Here is an 11,542-nt window from a genome sequence, read left to right on the forward strand (position 1 = left end):
GCTAGGTAAATTCTGCCCTAAAGCTTACCAGAGTTGCAGTTAAAAAAAAAATATCTATTGAGAAGGGTTTAGCTGTAAGATTGACAGATGAGGAATGTGACCTTCAGCAGCTCCATTTTTACTTTTAGCTTCAGTGAGATCACCAAGAAGAATGTAGGAAGCACAGAACTTTCTTCAGAAACCAGAGACAAGCGATAACTCACAAACACGTGCTCTTAGCATTGGAGCCAACAAGTGCTACAGACTGCTATCTGGTTTGTGTGCAAGGAATTGCCTCTTTGGCCTTACTCAGCTATGCAGCATTGTCTAAAAGAACTAAAAAGCACGCAAATTGACAACATCAAAGATGCTGCTACAAGTGCTTATATTGAACGGATATGTGAGAAATAGCTACAGCCTTAATTTTGTTTTTGACACTCTGCTCTGACACCACACATCCTCTCTGCAGCACTTGACTGCACGACAGCCTTGAGCACACACACGTCCTGCTGCTCACTAAGAGCCAAACCACAAGAGTTGTGACTAACAAATGTGACCTTTAATTGGCTTGTTTTATAATGCACTTGATGATGGGAAGAATCCATGGCATAAAGCCTTCGCTTTGTCTGTGTGATCTGACAGGTCTTCAATACCATATGCTTCTCAGAAATGAGTTCTGAGAATAAAAAGAAAAAAAGCAAACAAACAACAAAATACACGCAGCATGGTCTAGCAGGGCAATGAGGAGAACTGTAATGCCTGAAGAGCATTCCTAATTCTGGCACTAATTTTCAAGGGGCTGAGAGCTGCAGCTGAACCACGTTAAGTAGTCACCATCTTTCAAACTGTTCTTATTTTGTCCAAAGATCTCTTTCCCTTTCCATCTGCTGGGATAGCAGATATTTGCTAGCTGTCAAATGAGCAAAAGAAAGAGAGTGCACACAAGCAAACAGTTTTTTTTTTAAAAAAAGAAAAACAAAAAAAACCAACTTGAGTTTAAGTGGATGGTTTTAATAGAGAAGGGTTAGGGAGAATCTACACTTGAGGTTAACTTAAAGAGCATGGAGCAGATGGCTGAGAATAAGCTGTGAACTGTAACCTCCTATCCAAGGTTCAGACACTGCAAAAGTTGTTCAGCAGTTCTTTTCACCTTCCTCTTTACAGCCTGAGGAGAAAATTCTGTGTATTTGAGATGCTACAAAGCTTAAACAACTCCTGCAAAGGCTTTTTTTTTCCTCCTTAGTTGAAAATTCAAATGATGATTTCAAGCTCAGGAAGGCAAAGGGAAGAAAATGTCTCCAAGTTGCAGGGTTGAGAGAACATCATTAGTTTTACAAATCAAAGCTCTGGCAAAAACGAGGTTCAGGAAACTGCAATTCCACTGGGGGATTGAGTGGGGGAAACATATTTTATATTCATAGAGAAATAAATCAAAAGCTACTCATTCATAAGGAGGGCTCTCACCCTCCTTATAACACCAAAGGCACCTAAAACAACAGGAGAGCACACAGTAAATCAGTCACGTCCATAAGATGAGACAACAGGCAAATTAGCAGGAACAAACAACTACAATCAAAGAGTATAGTTCATAAGTGGGAATTATAACAAAGACCTCTGTCAGTGGTACTGTAGTGCAATCTCACATAAGGATAGGAGGCAGAAGATATTGTTACCTTTAACCAATTTTGGATCACCCCAGAAACACAGCAGTCACAATAAAAAAGGAATGACTTACCCCTTTCCAAGGATCAGTGCTCACTGGAAACTTCTACAGGATGTAGTCTTCAAGCTGAAGTGATCCCCTCTCAACTGCCAGCCCTTAATTAAGGTCAGGGAGGGGTGGGCCCTGAGTTGCACAGGTGGACCCTTCCAGTCATATCAGTAAATTGTTTGCACCTGTGCTTTCAGGGCTGGCAATGCCCCTTCAACAGGCACTCAATCACTGGTTCAGGTCATGACCTAACGGTTCTCATTTACCCCAATAGAATATTGCATTCAGTCCTAAAAATCTCATCAGAAAGACATTAGCACATATATAGGAATTCGAATTTTAAAAGTAGAAGTTGTAAGTACTGACTTAGAGTCACTGTCATGTGAGCTGAAAGAGCTAAACATGGCTGGTTGTGCTGTGCATGAGGTATAAGATGCAAAGCTGAGAAAATTAGAGTTGGAATAAGGCACCATGAGAGTGGAACAAATGAGGTATGCAAAAGTGAGAGCGCTACTATTGTGAAGAACGAGAAAACAGGACAAAATGACAAAGATTAGGATGAGCACTGTTGCGATGATTAGGCTATAAGATCCATCACCTGGTGGAGAAGTTGCTCAGGGGCACTTCTTGTGGTATTTTAAATAAGTCCAATACTATTGTTTATGCCTTGGCTTACAAAGCACAGTGGGCTAGTTGATCTTTTGCAGTGGAATTTTCCATTTCTAATTTCTGTGTTTCTAATGCTTGTGTTTCTCCCGCATAGAGTGCTGTTTGTCACGTCAGTGGCAAACCACTGAGGGAGAAGACAAACAAACTAGCCCTCCGGGAGAGAAGATCTAAATGAAGAAAAGAACTAAAGCATGTTTGTGTGTGATGTTTTACAGTCACAAATCATAGCCAGGCAAAAGAAACAGCAACCAGCTTTCTTTAGTCAAGCAAAAGCAGTGGCAACCAGCCTTCTTTATACTGACCTCTGCTAGAAACCATAATATAAATTTCCAAAGGGGACAAGAAAGCACAATAAACCCTTCCTTCCATTATCCTGCTTTAATTTTTCACATCTCCCAACTTTGTCTCTCTAGCACCTCTATCTGCTTCTTCTCCCTCTTGGCTTTCATCCCGAAGGTCAGTAAACAGAATGTTTAAATTAATTACTTACAACCTTCAACATCCATCCTCATGTCTATATGCTAGACCTCAGCGTGGTATGCCAAATTTTCCAAATACCTTTCAATCAATCCTCGGTTTGGTTCCCATGATCTCCAACGTGCCATCCACGGCCATTCTCTTGCAAAATTCCTCTGTGCTTTGTGTTCTCCTACCTACTTTTTTGCCTTATCACTGTTATCTTTTTAAGGGAGGACTTTGTGTTTCGGTCGCTTTTCTTCTCCTTCATCTTGTCTCCAGAAAATTTAAAACACATGCACAAGAAATTAATTACCAATTCATTTTTATACTCTCCAATCTTAGCACTTCTTTTTTCCATTTTATAGCATAATATATGTAAGATATGGCTCCTCCTGCCACTCTGACTCATGCCTTTCTTTCTCTAGGTCTTCATATTCAGGCAATGCTTAAACTTTCCAGATGCTTTTAGTAGCTTCTGACAAATACTCTCCTTATTTATCCCACATCTCAGCCTGAGTTGTCACTTCATATCAAGTGAAGGATTACCATGATACCTCTTCCTCCAGCCTTCAAAAATGATATGAGTGAAGACTCACTCATAACCACAAAGAACATGGCTACAAATATCACTGACTCAGCTTCTCGCTTAATTTACAGTCTGTTGGCTGTGTCTGTACAGAGGTCACCGCAGTGGTAGTTTTGGCAAGGTGACCAATGGCTCAGTTACCAGCTGTGAGGAAGCCTGATATTTCATGTATCAGCTATCTGCTGGCAACAACTTTAGGTTACATTCCGTATCAGAGCTGCACACCCAAAAAAGTATGCACGTGGTATAAGGCATTTGGTACAAGGCATTTACCTTACAGCAAAACAAGTGAATCAGTAGGTGTTAGATGACTCTTCTTGGTAAATGGATGTCATATTGCCCAGTTCTAGTTACAAGAGGCTTCTAATACGTCTTTCTCTATTCAACCCATCTTGCTGTGATTCATCCACTGGTTTTTGGTTTACTTTATTTTTTTTAACTTCCCACATCTTACTTGCTGACCATGTTACATTCTGTGGGTACGAAATGGCTGAGGCAGAATCATTCTGATGTGGTAAAAGCCACTACTGTGGGGAGTTCTCACAGTCAGAAAGTTTTCCCCTTTAAAATGTCTAACCCTATTCAACATGGTTTTATGTAGTCCTCAGAGCCAGCTGAATTTAATGAATCTACGTAGACACAGCAGGACACATTCACCTCCTGGGCTGACTGGCACAAAAAATGATTTGGTCAGAAGGTAAGGAGAAAATGACGAGTTGCACTAGAAGTGATTATAATGGCTCGGTGTGGATCATAAGTGATGAGTGAGGCTATATTCTAAGTTTGAAGTAGAGAGGCTGAGAAGAAGATATAAGGTGATAAAAGTACTACTTTGCTTAAATGAAGGTGAAGTCTGCATGTGATAGTATTTCACAATCAAAAATGGCCTATGCACTTGTAGAAGTCAGCTCACGATCGCCACTATAAATTTAATTAACTAGAGAACCCCGCACATGTGTGTTCACATTGCTTATGAGCAACACTGTGAAGTGGCCAAATGGCTGTGTGTACAGACATATTCTCCCACAGAGAGCTTATAAGGGTGTTTGAATATCAGCTGTGGAATCTGTCTAGGACTGTACATGTTGTGGATCAGACTCATCCTAACTGTGCCAAGATGAAGCTGGGCATTGTGGTTTGTCACATCTCCAATTCTTAGAATTTTTCTTAGTCTTTCAGATTTTTGATTGCTTTTCAAAAAGCCTCCACAGAGACAGTTCTTTATGTGAAACTTACTCTTGTGCCAGGCAAGACTGGAATTTCAATCATTCATAAAGGAGTCCCAAGTTTTTTGGTTTTTCTGTGTGTGTTCACTCACTAGAGCAGATACAAGGCCAACAAACACTTAGGCTTCACTTCTAAAAAACAATCAACAGAATAGCCTCCCTCCCTTCCCCATCATTTTCACACCTTGCTGAAACGTGAAATCAAAGTGACAAAACCATGCCAATTAATCAGTAATTCTGGTTTATCACTCACCAATGCCAAGTGTATCACACCCTGAGCATGCCCTCACTCATATCCTCTCTCTGCAACAGAAGGGACATCCACCAAGGTCATGACTAACAAAAGGCACAGTCCCAAACTGTGGAATAAATACCTTCTATGAGACATTAATAAAGCAGCGTCTAAGCTATACTACATTATATCACAGGCCAGCAGGTCTGTCAGGTGGAACATATTTGCAGAGGGCATCAAACTGATGCTCACCTGCGGCTGGGGAACATGTCTTACAAAAGGACATTGTGGTAAACTGCATCCAGTATGTGGGGTTCATCTGCATGGAAGGGATGATGTTCAAGTCTGCGCATAGGATTTTTGAAGTGAAAGGCAAAAGCAAATGCATTTGTATGTTTGTTATCAAGTAGATCCATTTTCACTGTGAATGACCAACCTGCTTATAAGCTAGTTTTACACAAAACAGATTCTTGGTTAGTCTAATTTTGCTGTTGTTACAAGAAACTGAAAACTAGCAACCTGAGTGCATAAATCTCAACTCCGGCAGGCAAGCAGGGATCCCAATTAGACTGAGTTCAGTTTGTAGGCAATGTAAAATATTATAGGCCAGAATGGGTCGCCACCACTATTTTTACCCGTATTAGCTAAATTAAAGCTAGCAAGGAATGTTTGTTGCTCTTCAATCACTCCTTCACAATAGCAAACATACCTGAATTCATTTTCACATCCACACTATCCAAAGTCTGTGAAGGATAGGTACCTTGCTGAGGAAAATTCCATACCACAAGGATGGCACCTAGTCCTGGGAGGAGGTATAGGGACATAACTGGGCTGTTGCTAAATATGTACTCACAGCCTGAAGTGCAAAAGTCAATTAAGCTGATTCTAACAAACTATAATCTGATACCATATTGTGTGATACCCCCCCAGCCCCACTTCCTTTTCTTTTTTCCGACACAGAATATAAAAGTAAGCCAGATATATAAATAAATAATGAAGTCTTCCTCTGCAAAAAATACAGAAGGTTAAGCAATGAATTCTTCTGTCACCCCCACTGCCCCTGAAGGAAACATTTTGCTGACAGAAAGGTATTTTTTCATCTGATGAAAGTTCCCGTATACTTCAGCGCTCAGGGGAATGAAAGTCTTTGTGCACAGGATACAGACTGCAAGCATGTACCTACTTGCATTAGCCTGTCAAAAGGGAAGAGAGGGCAGAAGGAACCACGATTAGCAGCTGACCTTAGGAAGATGTGGACAGTCATAGCTGCAACATATTTTTACCACTACAGTGATTTGCCAGTGTTTACAGTACACATATGGAATGGTATGCAAGGTGGTGAGCTGTCTGAATAAATAAACAGGAGAAGCCAGGTCCAAGTTGGACTGAACAATAGACTAAGGAGAATGTGAGTCTCCTCTTTAACTGGACTTCCCTCCAGGAAACCTAACTCGTAATAAAATCCTCCTGTATCCTGTGCCCTAGTCTGGCACTGTTGACTCAGTTCCAGCTAATTATGTAGATCATATTTGCAGAAGGAGATGAATACACGCTGCAGGACACAACCGAGAAAGTATTCTGGAAGAAATCTCCCTGCACTAGATGACAGGAGAGTTGGCCTTAGCATTTGGGAGAGATTCATCTTTTCCTCAAGCCCCCCCAAATCCGACTGCTTCTATAGTCAAGTCACATATGAGGCCCAAAACATCTCTCCTGCCCCTTTATCTTGAGAAATGGAAGAGCTGTTCATGAATACAGGGGAAGGAGAATTTTAGAATCTAAGGCTCCTGCTTTAAGACACATGGGTTCAAGCTGCGCAGTATTTGAGACATATCTATTTGGATTAGAAGTCTCTTTGGTCCTGAAAATGAAGCTTCTCTTGGACATCTGAAAATCTAAGACATTCATTTTCAAGCTATAGATTTAAAAGTAAGATGACCAAGAGAACAGAGAGGTGGGGCACGGGAAGTTTGCAATAAGGAATCAATACCTCAGAACAAACCTGGGCTAGAAGAAAAGCAGTAATCAAGTTTTTGTTACTAACAGGGCAAGGAGTTTTATGAAAAAAAAAGAAGAAAGGAGTAAGAAGTCTGTGGAGCATATTCCATACTGCTGGTGTTTAGCAATTATGTATTTGACATCTAGCTAATAAAACTGTATTATTTTTGGGAAAAAAAAAAAATAATGTTACATGTTATATTTACAATCATTTTCACTGCAGTACTGATAATGCTAACTGACTTCCAGTAGTCAGAAGTCATCAAGCATTTCACTGAAAGCTCATATGTTTTATGGATGGATGGTGGTTCACAGCACACAAATTGATTCGTCACAGTTTTGGAGCATGTGATGGCAATCTTGCAAACCAAGATAGCATCTCTGAGTACTTTAGTGTTTTATATGTCACTTCAAACAGAGCAAATAAGCATATTTATAGCTGACACTGATTAGGGCACTATATTTGTCTTTTCAGAACTAAATGAGAGGGTATAAGAAAAAAAAAAAAAAGAGAGATTTTCACCTCTTTTCACAAGAATTGGAAGTAAACCATTCCTATTTTTACATTTCCTGTGCCAGGAAGGAAAGAGGGCTTTAAAATTATTATCATTATTTTTTACAAAGAATTTTCTTCCCTAGTTGAATAAAACTTGAATAAATTGAGATATTAAAGGAATTATGCTTCCTGTTTCTTTCTGCTTAATGGGCAAACAAAATTCTAGTATGGACTTCTGAAAATGCAGTGTATTTTTCTGTAATTGACACCATATTTTTCTACACATATCATCTAATGTTTACCAAAGCATTTTTCCCATGGTGTTTCTTGTTCCCTTTTACCAGAACTGGCTCTGAATGGGGTTCAAACTCTTAGCGGGGACACAGAATCTTGAAACAAGAAAAATGGAGACATAAAGGAGGGGGAAAAAAAAAGAAAAAAAAAAAAAAGCTTCATTGTGTTTTTTTTTTCCCCCCCCTCTTACAACAAATGGCACAAATCATGATTGTGCTATAATTCAACTTCAACCCAAAGCTTACACTTTCCTTCTGAAAGAAGAAATTCTTTGTTCTGTGGTGAAAGCATTACACCTCTGACACCAAATAGTTATTAGGAAAGTTAGGGTCATTTACTTACTGGGCATAGGATTCAGAATAAATGACAGTTGCTTGATAGGTCTTTGATTCAAAGTCCAATGAAGTCTAGTTGATTTTAATGGGCTTTAGATGAAAGTCCTCTATAATCAGGGACATTACTGACTGGTTTCTAAAAAGTAGACATTTTGGGGGGACTCTGGCACAAGATTTAATCTTAGAAGAGGATACTTAAGTTTGTACTGAACATTCAGCTTGCAAGAAGAACAACAAATTCAGAATAAAAGCCAGAGATGTTATTCTGCCTCTAATGTAAAAATATGTTGGGACAAACAGTATCAACAAGCCTATTGCTTTCTTGGGTACAAATAACGTCTCTCTCATTAATCAAGTCTGTTCTTTGGTCAGGTTCTCACTGGCAGCTGTTTATCTTTCTAGCAAATATGGAATACACATTAATCCATTTATTCACTTCTGGAAAACTGTGTGTACAGTGACAATAATGAAAAGACAGTAGTTATAAATACCCAAAAGGTTATTTACAGGAAAAACTCACCCATATGGAAGCCTTCGGTCTGCTGGGAACCACTGAGGCAATCTCCACCAAGGAGTGATCTCCAAGAGATGCTGCCTTAGTGGTGGTCAGCCCTTAAATGAGGTCTAGAGGAGGTGGAGTCAAGCTCCACCCCCTTCAGGGGCACAGCTAAATTACTCTCATCTGTGCTCCCACAGCTGACCTGACACTTGGCTCAGCTGATTAATCAAAGGTTCAGGCTGTGATTACCAATTTCCCATACACTCCACCCTTTCACAGCGTGAACCAATGATTAGGTGAGTTTTTCCTTATTAAAGAGATCCAATGTGACACTGATACAATTTCCCATTGCAATGGATGTTGATATAATTTGAGTGATGATTTGATGGACGTTCAGTCTTCCGTGGGCCAGTGCTTGATAGGTGCCATTGGAGACAAGCCATCTTGAGGTGCAAGTCTATCTGCGTTTCATCAGTCCCAAACGAATCATCCTCCGGTGGTCCTAGAGGCTCAGAGACTCAGGGAGAATAGTACAAATGTTTCAAAGGTACTAGCAGGGGAAGGTCTGCCTTCCAAGGCAAGATACAGGCTGTATTCTTATATTGGGTCAATACTTCTGCTTGTACAGGATTATGCCATAGTTGCCGATACCATACCCTTCGGCCAGATATCTGCGGTTGTATAACTATATCTGGTACCAAAGGAGATGTCTTAATTTGCCATACAATCAAAGAAGTTATTCTGATTAAGCACTCGCCAGAAAGCTTTGCTGCAGTCACAGACAGACAAAATCAAAACTCGTTTTCATCTTAATTTTTCCTTACCTTAATTTTTCAAAATACTTCATAATTTAAACCAGATTTATTTCCTCCTTTTTACACACAGGTAAAACAGAGGCATGTCAGGGAACCAGACCAAAACAAAACACAGTGATGGAGATCCAGTCAGAATATGCAGTGCTGCAGAGTGGTCTAACATCCTACCCTACCAGCAGCCTTCCTGCTTAGAACTGAAAATACAGTGCCAAAAATCACTGTCTTGCACTGCCCTTATCTCATGCAACATCTAGATCCTAAAACCACAATGCATCTTTTATGCATGGACATTCCCTCTGTGATTTTTAAAAAAAAAGTATTCAAACAAGATTTAAATACTAATAACACGTGTAAGATATTTTTCTCACTGTAATCCAGCTTGAAGAGCACTCACATTCTTGTCTTCATCCATCCCAGCTAGCGTAGTTGCCAAAGCTGACATACAGCGGCTATCCAGTTGATTGAGCTTTTCCTGTTAAAGGAGTTTAACAATGCTACATTACTTCAGACCAGTAACAATTACTGAAAAGAAAACCTCTTAGTTTGTACCTGTCATCCTGTCTTCCCATCAGAAGTCAGTTCATAAGCTTAAGTCTCCACTGATCTCCACAGTCTCCTACTTCATTTGGAAAGGGTAACAATTTTTCAGACTTCTCTCAGTTACACAAGTGAAATTAGGCAGTGGTTAAAAAAAATGAAGGAAACTAAATGTAAATACAGACTAAGGGAACCCTGTTTCCTCTGAACATTAGACTAAACCAGAGATGTAACCCAAGCCTCCCTGATGTTGTATACCCTCCAAAAACTAACCCCGGTGTTTCAGCCCAAACATCCATGAGGGATTTTGATGCTTACCTGGCACACCCTCAACAAAGTCTGGACTAAGAGAGTGTTCTGAGGAACACGGAGGTTCACCACAGTGTGCAGACTGAACACCAGGTCACCCCGTGTCATCCTTCTGGAGTCCCTCAGCAGCTGCTGACAAAGCCTGACAGAGGCCGAGTTCTCAAAGATGAGCCACTTCTCATAGCGCCGCTGGTCTTCTGATGTTTCTCAGGAGCTTCCAAACGGTAGTTAAACAGTTTGTGAACTGCTTAGTGGAGACAGCAGACTCTGAGGCCAAATCCAGTACATCGCTAGGACAGGCACACTTATAGTCTGTTAAAGAACTGTTCATTTTGATCCAGCACTGCCTTCGCTCTGAAGTTCTGCACATCACCCTTCAACTTCTCCAGTTCCATGGAGCTTTGTGGAGCCTGCTTGCTCACCACAGCCTCTCTACTTTTTTCCTGCTGTACTTCATCACCTGCACCAAAAACATCTGCCTTTTGAGACAGAAATTGGAGGTGATCCACATAGAGAGAGAAAAGTATTTAGAAACAATTTCCTGCAGTTCACATTCTCCAGGCAATCCCAGTGCCTGCCACTCCATACAACACGCCTGTTTGTAGCAGCCAATGGTCTGGGCACGGGGCTGCACCTACACAAGCACCTGGCAGCATTCATCAGGTAACCCATCTTATTATTCATCTTTGCCAGCGGCTTGGACATCGGTGTGAAATGCTAACTCAGGATCGGGGATCTGAGCAAATCGTACCATTGGAAAACGGCCTGGAAAAAGAACATAAAATCACTGACGTAAGTCAAGTGGAACTGACACAGGCTCTTAAGTTATACTACCGCTACGGAAAAACATGGGAAAAAACCGCAGACGGGAAAGGATCTGCAGAGGATTCCATTGGCCTCCCGCACGTTACTCACACGCCGGGTGCCACCTCATCCTCCGACCGCTGCCGCGACCAAAAGGCCGCCCGGCAGAGAGGGAGAGCCGTCCTCCCACCTCCAGCCCCGCTCCTTGACAGGGCTCCGGGTCCAAGAGCGGTTACCTCGCTCACCACAGCGCCATGACACCCAGTCGCTCTCCGCCAGCCTCGCGAGAGCTACGGCGAGAGGCGAGGGACAAACCGTGTCGGCGAGTGCCAGCCTGAGGGAAAGCTTGAATGTTGTGATTCTGCTGTTCTTGTCAGTCTTACAGCAGGTTATGGGCATAAAATGAGAGCCATGTAAAACTGTTTTTAGTTGATAGGAAGCTGAAGTTCATCATTTCTTACTGGGCATATGTAGCTATTCAGCCTGCTGCTCAGTAATTTTTTGCATGTTCTGTATGTGCTTGCGCTGCCACCACGAGCATCTCTGGCATTCAAGGGCTTTGCGTTACAATAGCAGTATAAAATTGAACCTCA

General features: G+C 41.2%; 1 protein-coding gene across 4 annotated transcripts in view; it reads right to left on the reverse strand.

Annotated features, from left to right (window-relative positions):
- Positions 1–11,232, reverse strand: part of PRR5L (proline rich 5 like) — a 55,200-nt gene extending 43,968 nt beyond the window's left edge. For all 4 annotated transcript variants that reach the window (XM_085550219.1, XM_085550222.1, XM_085550218.1 and 1 more), the window contains exons 1-2: positions 10,155–11,232; positions 9,694–9,771 (exon numbers count right to left, since the gene is read on the reverse strand). The gene's annotated coding sequence lies outside the window, so the exon portion shown is untranslated. The remainder of the gene's footprint in view (positions 1–9,693; positions 9,772–10,154) is intronic.
- Positions 11,233–11,542: the final 310 nt, after the last annotated feature.

The sequence above is a fragment of the Coturnix japonica genome, chromosome 5, assembly GCF_054131305.1.
Source record: "Coturnix japonica strain WE chromosome 5, WE-NBRP24, whole genome shotgun sequence".
Taxonomy (NCBI): Eukaryota; Metazoa; Chordata; class Aves; order Galliformes; family Phasianidae; genus Coturnix; species Coturnix japonica.